The sequence below is a fragment of the Pipra filicauda genome, unplaced genomic scaffold (genome assembly GCF_003945595.2).
Source record: "Pipra filicauda isolate LSUMZ 115617 unplaced genomic scaffold, ASM394559v2 scaffold190_size1978887_pilon, whole genome shotgun sequence".
In the NCBI taxonomy this organism is placed as follows: domain Eukaryota; kingdom Metazoa; phylum Chordata; class Aves; order Passeriformes; family Pipridae; genus Pipra; species Pipra filicauda.
In genome coordinates, this window is record NW_024104299.1 from 535,150 (window position 1) to 548,082 (window position 12,933).

A 12,933-nucleotide genomic window follows, 5' to 3' on the forward strand; every position below is an offset into this window, starting at 1 on the left:
ATCAAATTAAATCACCAACTAGAAATGAAAAAGTAAGGCTAACTCTCATCATTTTATACCAAATAAAAAGTCACAGAATATATGGCAATTTGGCAATGACTGGGTTTTTTTGGCTTTTGCTCCATTTCAGAATGAAGGTTAAACATGCCTTCTGCCCACCTACCCAATACAAGAACCTGTGGACTGGCTGGAGGCTATGGCCACTCTGAGTTAATTTCAGAGGCAATAAGCCACATAAAAAACATGTGCACAGGTTCTCCTGAGCATATTTATTTTCATTCCTTTTTGTTTCAGCCCTGGGAGAGTGTCTTTTTCTGTGATGGAGTAGACCTTGCTGAGATCAATTTGCATGAAAGACCTAGCAGATTGGATGATCACTGGGAATTGATCCAGATTTGGAGAGTCTGCAAATGAATGCTGGAAATTTTTCAAACACATCTAGACTTTTTAGCTGCTTTCCCTTTTGGTCTGACTGGTGGGAGCTGAAGAATGACCTCCTTTGAAGGATTTCTGCATTTCTTCTTTCATATCTGGCATACAGACAGAAAATAAGTAGTGCATGAAAATTAAAAGTAAAAAAATAACAAGGTTTTCCCAAGTTCAAGGTCTGGATTTAGTGTGAACCATAACTGGGTCATGCCCTAGGCTATTTGCATCCAAGTACTAGCCTTGAATTCATTTGGTGTTGGGGCAAAGGTCTGGGCTAGTTCTGAGCACTGCATTTGCATTTAGTCTAATGACATTCTCCTGGCCTCACTGGCCTCATTAATTCTGAATGTGACATTGTGTCACCCATGAGCTGACATAAACCAAGGAAACTCTTAAATGGGCAGTAAACAGAAGAAGTGGGCTTGGATTTCACATGCTGATAGGAAAGCAAGGGTCACCGTACCTGAACCCCTCCCCAGTCACTCCTAAGCCCCTTTTTTCTTTCCTTTCAGCCCTTGCAGCAGTGAGGAGGAGGAGGAGGGAGGGGGTTCAGCAGAGGTGTGCTGCTGGCAATGGAGGCTCAGGCATCAGTGGGGAAGAGCTCTTGATGGGTGTCCACACTGCCAAGGGGGCATGTGCAGCCACCCAGCCAGAGGTGTCCACCACAGGGCCTGCCAGGGAGCCACCGAGGCCACCAAGGCTGAGGAAGGCCATGCAGCCACTGCAGCCCTGGGCTGTGGATAGCAAGGCTCTCTGAGGAATTCCTGTGGTTAGCACTCATCTTCTGATGAAGCACTTTGATGGATGTTTATTTCTTGCTTTTATGGATTTTTTTCCCCTTCTCCCAAGAAAGTGATTATCCAAATTCCATTAAAAATACTACTTACTTTAAAAGTTCCTTTCCACAATTTCTTCCTGGTGAGGAAATGGACACTGAGGACTAACCAAGCAGGGTTAGTTTCTCTGAGTGAGAGGTTAACCTCTCACTGCTATTTACCCTTTTCCATTTTCTTTTTTTCTTTTTCTTAAACAGATTTATAAGATGAGAAAATTGATAAGATGATATTCATCAAAATGGACAGGAAAAACAAAGCAAAAATTTTAAAACTAGGTTTGTGCATTTAAAAGATACATCATTTTTGTGCCTTGCTTAGCTCCGTCTTGACAGAAGTGGCATCTCTTTGAAGCACTCATATGCTTTAGCATTCTTCCATTAAGGTATTTATCCTCCTAATATCTTTGTGAGGTAAGGACATGCTGTCATCCCTATTTTACCCAGGAGGTAAAGGGAAGGTCTGCAGAAAGACCCTGGGAGGCATCCTGATGTGTACCAGTGGCTGTGGAGTGAGTGTGTGCCGGACACTTGTTGGCACTGGCGGATGACACCATCACAACCTGCTGTATAAACTCAGCAGCCAAAGTGCAGCTGCTGGCAGAGGATGGGCACAGTCCTCCCCAGTCCGCAGGACCACACTGCAAGCAACATGACATCCATCAAGCTGGGACAGGGTCATGACTTACTGTTGCAGTATCTCACGTCTCTATTCCCTCCCTAACTGGGAGTACTGTTTGGATGGTTATACCTCTGCTGAACTGCTTCGGGTTGTACAGCTCATAGAGCACCTCACACTGATGGGAGGCTCAAGGATCGCTCTCTGATCCTTGAGTGCAGATGTGTTTAAGCAATAATCAGCCTTCTTCCAGAGAGGAGTTGTGTTTCTGAGCACCGAGGAAAGCAGAGAGTCCCTTGCAGCTCATACATCATCTCTCGTCCTGGAGGTGAGTTGAAGGTATTCATATGAGGGCACTCGCTCCTCAGGTTTGTAATGATTCCTGACAGCTCAGCAGTGAAATACTTTCCAGAGTGGGAGTACAGATGTGGGGTGATGTGGATCTAATTTCTCACATAGCCCCAGTCGTGTAAATATGTGGATTAAAATACACAGGGTGATGAAGAGCAGATTACACAAATAGGAGGCTTGTAAGAGGTTTGCCTGTAAGGAAAGCAAGTCTAATAAAAGTGATAGGCAGAACAAAGCTGGCTACGTATCAGCCACAGGCAAGGTGATTCTTAGCTCTCCCCCTGCAGAGTATCTTGTGATCTTTCTGAACGAACCAGAGGAGTGTAAAACACCTCAGACCCATGAGAGGGTGCTGAGGCTGTTCAGCCAGCAGCCGAGGACCTGGCCATTGTCCTACTCACAAGTGAAAGGATCTTCTGTGAATGACCATTCCTGAAGACACACTCTGCCCTAACTAGAGCAGTTACACATGCTGGATGTCCTCATTAGAGCAAACTTCAGCCTCAGAAACAAGCATTCAGGGAAACTGAGGAGGTGGGTGGTGAAGGGACTAATCCATCACAGGAGGAGTAAAGTGGTCCAGTTGTTCAGCCTTGATAAACAGTAAGTGGTGAAAGCAGGAAGAGGATATTGACTGAGAGTATGGATGGAAAGTAAACGGAGAGAGACTGGGTTTTTGGCAGTTGGTTTAGGAAACTTAGGGAAGGAATGAGATAATTGATTTAGAATTAACTGAACTGTAATAGAACAGTAGAAAAGGAGGGAAAAAAAGGATAATCAGTACAGAACCATTTGTTTTTTCTCAAATTATCTTACTGATTCAATTACCTTTTAGACAAGGAAGGTTCCTTTAGAAGGAAAAAGGAAAGTATTTTACTTCTAAAGTAGCAAACTGGAATGCTGGAGTACTTTTGAAGTTTGCTTTGTTTTTTTCATTTGAAACTGTTGGATTCAGCCAAGCATTTGCCTAATTTCAATCCCCCTGTGCTTTGGTGGTGTTCCTTGAAACAAAGATAGCTGTCACCCTCCAGCATTGAGGGACAGATGTGGAGTGGTTGTTGCCAACACAATCACCCCAGAGAAGAAGAAATCACAGACAGTGGCTGGGAGTGACACAGCAGAGCCCTGGCTGTAACACATCATGTCCCAAACCAATTGGCATCAACTAAACAAGAGCAGGTGTGTAAGTACACGTCATATGCTATGACTCACTCTACAGCTCCTCTCTGCCTTTCTCTGCATGGCAGGCCGAAATGGAAGGACAGTGTCAGGGAGATTAAGAGCCTTCAGAACAATTATGGTGAACCTGTAATTGAGGAAGGATAAAGGAATTGAAGGAAAAGCTGGGAAGCAATGCTATTTAACACACATGCAGGGCAGATCAGAGCTGGAACTAGAATACAGTCTGGTGGGCCGTACTGATATTGTGCCTGAATCTAATTCTTCTGGTGTGAACTACGTGAGGATGATTAGACTAACTTTAGAAACAATAGCTGAGCTCATCTTAGCTAAAATATTGCAATAACTCAGTAGTTCTCTGCCCACACAGGGTTCTGCTAGAAGGTGGTACTTGATCCTTATACAAATATAAGCTATCTTAGAGCCTAGTAAGTCCATTTACTATCAGTTAAGTACATATAGGTTTGTAAAATATTGGCTCCCTATAGCATTTATTTACTTCTAAACTAAGTGAGCCTTTAAAAAAAAATCTTTCCTGGATAACACAGTTCTTCAAATGCCTTATCAGGTAGGGCCTAACTCAGAAATATGATCTCCCTCTAGCAACTCTGTTTTTTTCTACAGCTTTATGCAGTACTGTGGGGAAAAGCAATGATGGAGCATGAGAGATCAGCTACAGGGCCCTTTTCAGCAATGGGGAGCCGTTTGCTGTTGGCTGACGTCATGCTCTCTGCCTGTTTCGCAGCAAAACCTGGTGGTGATTTGCAGTTCCCCAGCCCTGCTTTATTGAATCCAATCCCAGGTGGCCTCCCCACACGGTGTGCTGTGTAATCCCCAGCCACAGCCTTGATGCAATGTCTCTCAAGAAAGAAAACTATGTGAAGTACTGAATGACTGGCATGAATGAGATGCAACTGATAATCCCAAGCAAGCCATTTCACTTTCCTTTTTGCAAAGGGAAGATACTGCCAAAATCAATGTTTCCTCAAAAGGCTTTGATCTTCACATAGCTCTGTTTTCGAATGAGAAACAGCCTTAGTTTCCAGCAGACCTCTAGCACAGCTCTGCCTGGGCGTTTGCAGTGTCCTCTATCCTCCCATTGGAAGGGTTTATCTACTTCTCATATGTCCCTTCCAAGGACTGAACTCTCTCAAATTTCTTTGCAGTGCCATTTCTTGATTAATATTATGGGTAGCACTAGGTAAGGGCTGATTTACATGCCAAGATCAATAGCAGATTTAATAAAATTCTCTATGCTTTTTAGCCAGAACACCAGGGGTGCAATTTTATTGGCCTGTTAGGTTGCTGGCTGCCTTTTACACACAGCTTTTATGCACATGTAAAATGGATTATGTGCATGACTATATACACATACAAATATACATATACAAGGACATTTATGTGTGTGTCGATACACATATGACTTTTATACACACATTTCACTTAGGAAAAGTGTTCGGGATAATTATGGCTTCCTGTTTCTTTACAACTGAAGGGGCAGCAAGTGTTGAAGCATGCAGTGGTGCTTGCATGCAGTGCTTGCATTTACACACATACATGCGTATTTCAGATCTGCTTCTTGAGTTGGTTCATTTTCTTAATATTGATAGCATGCCAGCTGGTTGAGTCAAGAACAAATGGAACTGAAGCTACAGGGTGACTTGAAAGCCAAAGTGCCAGACAAAAATGCAGTTAAGTTCAGTTCCTGTGCTGCCTGCACCTCGCTCTCCCACTCCGTCTCTTCATCTCCTACTCATGGTGCAGAACTTGCTAACTGCTACCCCTGCTCTGCATTTGCCAGAGCTGTCATGGTCTCACTGCTGCATGGGTCGTGGCTATGCAAGAGGGAAGGTGGAAGTGGATTTTTGAGTCTCTTCATCCCAGCTTGGGTGTTTGGAGACGTTTGTTGCAAGAAACGGAGGCACCTGGGCCTGTGCTGAAACGTGCACAGAGACATGGACCTGACCAGGGACAATCACCACTACCTGAAGCTGGATGCAAATCTCTTTTTTCATATCTAAAATGCTGCTCACTTTGGTCTGCTGTGTCCTTTACTCTGCAGTGTTTAGTTCAGGCACCTTGAATGGATGCTTGCACTTGTGAAAACAAAGAGGAGGTCTGGTCTCCATTTTTGTTCCCAGGACCCAATCGTCTGCCTTTCATTTGCCTACCTGTTTGCACCCAGGCTCTTTCTGGCATGGCAGTACTTGCAAGCAGGTGATATTACAAATATATTTTAGCAGAACAAGCAGGCACAGTGTTGCAATGCTGTTCTTTTTTCGCTGCTTGGGGGGGAGGGGGGGGGGAAGAGAAGCCATAGTAAATATTCCCTGATTTCCAGCAAATAGGAAACGGACTGTCCCCAGATAATGGGTTGTGCTGAGTGTGCTAGTTCCTGATTCATATCAAACTTAACAACCTCTTCATAACATAAGCATATGGGTAGTTCTTTGAAGGGAATGAGAGGTGTTGTTCCAACCCACTGGAAATATGTAGTGAAGATTTTAAGAGCTTGATAACTGTGTAGTGACTCAGCAAAGCAAGGAGTCTGACCAGCTTACCTTGCCTTCCAGCCAGCTGAACTGACTGTCACTCCTGCAGCATGCCACATTTGCAGTCATCACCTTCCCTGGGCAGGGAGTGGTCCAAAAAGAGCTGATGGGTAAATCTGTCATGGAAGAAGTCACTTGGATCATAGCTGCAAACTGACCTCTCTGAAGCAGAGTGGTTTGGACTCTTCACCAAGGGACCTTTGGTGATTTGTGTCTTCAGAGCTCTGAAGAATTCTGTGATTCTGTGAAACTTTTGCCAGACAGCCCTGGCTGTTCCTTCCTGGTTCTGGGATAGCTTCCAGGAGAAGACATCTCTGAGGGGAGCACAAGCTTCCACTGCCCTGAAGCACTGAGGTGTGCTGGTCACTGAAGGGGCCATCCAACACTTCATTTCTGTAAGAAATTTCCTCAATTACTTGCTCAAACAATTCTTTAAAGTGATTTGTTTATGCAAGTTTGGACAATACATTAGAAAAGCAGATCCCATCCTCTCCAGAAACTCCTGAGCAGAGCAAGTAAGGGTAATTAAAAGTGATGAGGCAATGCAGAGAGACACTTAGCACCCAGTCTGCTGATGATGCAGCCCCTGAGAAAGAGGGTGAGAGCAAACCGTTCTTATACATGCCACATGGCTTCTGCTATCCACCTAGGCAAATCCCATCCTCACTAAAGTGAAAGTCTTCCCTAAATGCAATCCACCAGCACCTACCCAGAAACTCCTCTTTTCTGTTTTAAAACTCTCCCTTATTAAAGAACTAAAAAAACCAACCAGCCAAAACAGAACAAAAAAAAAACCCAAACCAAAAAAAACCAGCAAAGCCACACAACCTCCCCCATCACAATCTTCCACGCATTGGAATATTTTGCTGCACAATCTGCTGAGAATGATTCAGTACCCAGAACTGCTCCCAGTGCTGCAGAGAAGGGAGATGACATCTATCTGTCCCTGGAGACCAGGCACATCTCTAGGCTTGAGAAATAGCAAATCTTTAATGGTTTGTTTGGTTACTCATCATGGTGTATTAATGTGGGTTTGTCTCATTAGCCTTCTCTGCATTTTACTCTGCAGGTCCCAAAGGTTATTCCTCTATGGAAGGACATTTGCCAAAGTCTGAGCAACTGGGACTGCAGGATGAAAGCTACTAATAATCTAATTTAATTCCTCCGAAAGCAAATGTTCAAAGAGTTAGGATCCACAGGTCCTAAGTAACAAGTAAAACAAAGTGATGAAAAGTCCAAGGGGAGGATACTTGGCCAAGTTCTAGTCTTGGTTATACAGTATAATCCAAAATAAGTCCACAGGCTTTGTTCTCCATGTCATTAAATCCACATACCTGAAACCATTTTTTTCTAGATGGACAAAATCCCTAGCAGTCATTTGGAACTGATTCTACTTTTACAGATCCTTGTGTGTGTGATGAGAAAAAGCATGCAGTTGTGCTAGAAACAAGCTCTCTGTGTTAAAAAACCCACAAGAATTAGATCCATTTCTTATACAGACATAGTAGTTTCACAGATATATCTGATTCATGAGGCAGATAAAATAAATGAATATACTTTTCTCAGTTTTGAATAAAATTGCATTAAAAACCATTTCTTCACCTCTGATTGTAATGAAATGGGGGAAAACCCCCACTTACCAAGGACTAGCATGCCCATTCTGCACAGTATTTGCTTCTCTGGTGATCTGGATCCTGACTTGACAGACCAAGAAGGACTAGAGGTCATGGATGTACTATGCATATCTGAATATGGGCTCCTTCCTGAGCACACAGGATACCAGAAACCATGTCCACTACTTTTTTGCTTGTAGATGCCCTTTCTTATTTCTAAGATGGACGAGACTTGCGATCTTAGGTTTTGCCTTTTTCCTCTGATTAACATCTCTCCATTCTCTCAGTTCACTCACTAATTGAGACCCCAAATATTGTGCTGCTAGGAGAACACCTCATCCTTCCCCTGTTCCCCTGACTCTTCTACCCTTTTTTTTTCTGATGCAGTGTGCAGCTGCTAAAATTAAAAAAAAAAGAAAGAAAAAGAAACAAAAAAAGGGGTGTGTGGGAGAAAAAAGCTGCAGAATTTTAATACAAAACAGGCAGAATGACCAAAAATACCACATTCATAGATTCATATCTTGAGCCTAATTCAAACCCATCACAGAATAGCCCCTGAAGGGAAACGCACATAAAAGATTCATCCAGGTTGGCTGCTGCACATATTGCTTTCCATGGTTTTCAGGCACTGGATGTTGCCAGAGCATTGTCCTTGGGCACTCTCATACCTTCACCTTCTAAGCACTAAGGCTCCCTGCCGCTAGGGCTGATATCAGCAACACTGCAGGGATCCCTCAGTGCTTTGGTATGGCTGCAAGGAAAATCTGGTCTTCTGTTCCTCTTAAGTTCCTCTCTCCCAAACCACGGCTGTTAGAAATGATAAAAAAAATTATTTTTCCCGAGTACAGCTGATGTTTTGCCATTTGTTTCCATTACTAATTGGCTCAGGGGAAGTCAGTCATCATAACTTTTTTCAGGAAGACTATTTCCACAAAAATTATTTGATTTGGGAATATATTTAATTTCCAAAAGATAAAAACATCTACTTTTGAAGTTGCACTGCTGTATTATATTATTAGATCATATTTGAAATAGTGAAATCAAAACAAGCCATTTTACCTTATCAGAATTACAGGTTTCAATATTATGAAAATGAAACAATTGAGAACTATTGAGACAGAACGAAAAAGTCAGCTTACAGCATTTGGACTTTCCCACTGAAGTTTAACCAACATGGCCATATTCCCATTGAATGTTTGGATTTCAAGAAAATCACTCTGACAAAAAGAAATTGTATACAGATCTCTTTGCTAGAGAGCAGGCAAGAATAATCCTTCCTCTCCTTTATCTGCTACCTGCCCTCCCAGGGTACCGTGGGATTGCTGTTTGGGATGAGCCTGTGCAGATCCCCAGAATAAGCACATGCAGGTGCTGTGGGGCAAAGGTGGAGGAGTGGGACAGGCCCCAGGAGTGATTTCTTCCTGTGAAGTATCTACTTCACATGAATGTTGGGAAGCCCTCCAAGGTAAAGGAGGCACTTCAGAGCAACAGAGGAAGAAATAATGCTGGCAGGACTTGGGATTGTTGATCTGCTGATCAATATCTGAGAATGATTCCCCAGCTAAGCCAAATAAGCTGAAGAGTGGCAAATAAAATAATAAACAGCAGCTAAGTGATAACTTGTCAGAAAATTTAGAGGTGATTGAGAATTTTCTGCCAAAGTATTTATGTAATTAAAAATAATTTCCATGAAATTGAAGTTTTTCAGGGGAAGTTTGCAGAAATTTTTATACTATCTGCTGGGGGTCAAATAAGAATGGAAAGATTTCAGACTAAATTGATCTGCTCAGTGCCTGCCCAAGCTCCCGAATTCTGCTTCATGCTCTCAGTATCTTTTATGAGCTAGGTGCTCTGGTGAAACTATAAACCCCATGAAACACCTTTGGCTGACATGTTCCAATAAGTCATAGATGGGCCATGACAGCATTGCAGTATAGGAGATGCAGGCTAGCCTGGGAAACCCAGGGTGGGGTGGATTGCTGGAACTACAACTCCTATCAGTCAGTATGACACATAGGCAAAGCCAGCTCTCTGTCAATTTAAGCAGAAAAAAATTACTTTGTCATTTCCTGACTGAATCCTTTCCAAACTGTCCATTCCATCAGAAAACATGATATTCAGACTTTTTCTGACCTGCTTTGGAATAAAAAAAAAATGTCAGAGTATTGGGAATCTCTCCTTCTTTCTTCTGGATGCCAGTCCAGTTTTCAAGCAGCTCCACGTGCAGGCAGCACAGAGCCTGCACACAGCATGTGAGCCACACGATGCCCTGCTGCATATGCCTCTCTCTGGCAGTCCTTATCATGGAGTGATGATCCCCTTGTGGGTTTCAAAGAGAGGTAGAAATGGAGTGGAAACATTGTGCCATTTAGTTCTGTGCTCTGTGAGGATTTTCAGAAGAGTATACAGATTGTTCATTGCAATCAACTCCCCTTTATGCATTGACATTAAGGGAAACAGGCACTAGAAATATTCATGTCATGAGCATTGTGCAGCTTTTATGCCTTCTCATCCAAGGCAACTAGATTGCTGAAGGCCAGATGGTAATGTGAGATACACTGCTGTAAATCATGAGCCTTTCACCAGTCACACAGTGCAGCAGGAGCAGAATCAGGCCCTTCCACCCAAAACACAGTATTGCTGGATATGTAGCTGGGGACATCCATTTGTTTGCAATTAGGTGCTGGCACTGGGAAAGCCCTGAAGTCACCATGGTCTCTGGGCCACAGATGAAGCTTTTGTTTTTGCACAGACAAAAGGCAGAGCAGGCCAAACCAGTGCAGAATGTGTGAGCAATGGGAAGCCTGATGAAAGGCCATAAAGAATGTCCAAAGTCAGCAACAAATAATATGGCAGTAGGAAAGAGAAATCTTATAGTAGTTAGAAGTGAGGAAGGAGCAAGGGTAAGAGAAGGGAGAGGAAGGGAGGAGCAAGAATGGCTGGGTGCCCAAAACAGTGATACACAGGGTGAGTGCTACTAAAATGCACATGGGAACAAGCCACGGGGGGACTTTGTGGAGAGAGCTGCACAGCTCAGACCTGCTCATCTCCTGCTTGCAGAGCATCGCTCTCCAGGCTTTATCTCTTGTAACTGAATGACTGGGAAGCTTTGCTTTTCCTTGTCCCTTCTCCATTATGTTTTTACAATACTCCACCCCTCCAAGGAACTGAAAACCTTTCTGTTAAACAAATCTTGCATATGGTGGAAGAGATGAATGTGAAATTAGATGATCTGTACTTCTTTATTTACTTGACAAGCCATCCTGCATCTGGTGTGATGATTGTCCAACGCACAATGAAGAGATAGAGACTTGCATTTCTTGCAACATGTATGCTTGACTAAGAGCCCAGCAGAGCAGATCTTCGACCATGAAATCTATCAGGTAGGGATTGTCTTTATCATTCTGTGTTTGTGCAACTCCTGGACAACAGGACCCTGTCCAAAATACGGACTGAGAGAAAATCAGACTGGGAGATGAGACGAAAGAGGAGGGGAGTACAAGCTTGTACAACACATAAATTCTGGAAATGCCCCTTCTTGGCAAGACCAGATGACTGCTCTGGAGATCCCAAGGGGTGGGGAGGGTGGTACCAATACCTCAGTAACAGGGTTAGGGCACGTTACTTAGCAGGCAATAATGCAGGTGGGAGAATCACTGGAACAACCAGGCTGAGTAACTGAAAGTTACTATGAAGACCTTAATTTTGAACGTGGACACATAGCATGATGGTAGTCATCCACTTGCTTTTGTGGCTGTAGAACAGGCCTACAGGGTCAGATTCCTATCTGCATTCATAATATTTATATTTTGAAAGAAAGAATTATTTCCTCTCTTTTTTCTAGATTTCCAAATATTATGTGCAGAACTATTTTACTAGTGCTCTGCCCTGTGGAAAGGCTCTAATTTAGAAAACGCAGGCTAGGTTATGCAATAGGGCTTGGCATTTGCTCCTGTAAGTAGTCTTCCCTTTGCATAGGAATTGTACAGTATAGTCTGCAGTATTTTAAGTCTCTCTGTGGTGCTCAGAGGCAAAACAGATAGTGCGTGCTAGATACTAAACTTACATTGGCTTTATGTATTGGTGTGGTACTGCGAGTGGAAGGACTTGGTGATCTCTGTTTTGTTACACACTCTGAATCACATCCAGAGAGTCCTCTCTTCAGATTTGCTGTTTTTACAGGCAACATACAAATATGTTTCACGACAGCCAAAGTCTTCTTCCAAGCACTGCAATAAATCACACGGCATGCTAGGCAGCTGGAATTGATTGCTGATCTTTGGGATGGAAGAATCACACATGTTTTGGAGGTTTCAGTTAGCTACAGCAGCATTTTAAACCTCTGTCCTTCTGTTCTTAGGTTGTGCTCTTCCACCTCTCCACAGAGTGTGCTAGACTCCACCTTCCGTTCCAGCCACGGTGGTCTGACTTGGGTTTGCTGAAAGCCTAAAGCACTACCCTGGTTCTACCAGCTCACAAAGCCAGTGTGTCAGGGTTTGGCTCTGTTTGCTGGCAGTGAGTGGGAAGGCAGCAGTAAGAGGTGGTTGTTTTTCCTCAGCAGCTACCGTGAGGAATGGCTGGCTGTAGGAGGAGCTGGGAGCTGAGGACAGGCTGATGTGTCAAAGGGTGTAGGTGCTGGTGCAGGCAGGGGAAGATAGATCAGATTTCACAGATGGGAATGAGCCCCGCAGCATAAAAGACAAACAGCTCCACAGCAGCAGTCATGCAGCTTTTCTCCAAGAGGACCCTGGATCCTGCTCTGATACAGTGACTGCAAAGGACAGAAGGGAAATGTCCTTCCACCCCTTTCAGAGACTGGAAATGGATGACTGGCCCTAGCCTGAGAGAACCAAGGATAAGGAAGCAGGAGGAAGGTGCTGATAACTGGCAGAGAATGGCTTTAAATCATGAAGATTTGCCCCTTAGGATGGGATAACTAGGTTTGAGAGGAAAGAGAAAGTCCCCCAAAGAGCCAGGGGAGAGAACAAATGAGAAATAAGGGTAAGAGGCAAAAGGGACAAAGGAAGAAACTCCAGGAGTTCCTACAAGATCATCAGTGTGAGCAGTGTGATCCAGGGGGAACCATGTTAGCGGACCTCCCCTCCCAGAGTTGGGAGGTGCATGGACCTGGGAAAGGGCTGCAGACTTCTCTCACTGCCATGCCTCTGCCCCTGCAGCTGGAGGGCAACCTTTGTGACCAGAAATAGAATCCTTTTACCTCAAATCTGTCTCCTGTGTAACAGCAGGAGTCCTCCTCAGCTTTGGTCGAAATGGAGCTGGGATGGCTCATGATATGCGGGTGTTATTAATCACAGACCAGGTGAGGAATGCTCTCTTGGAACTGAGGTTTTCTGCATA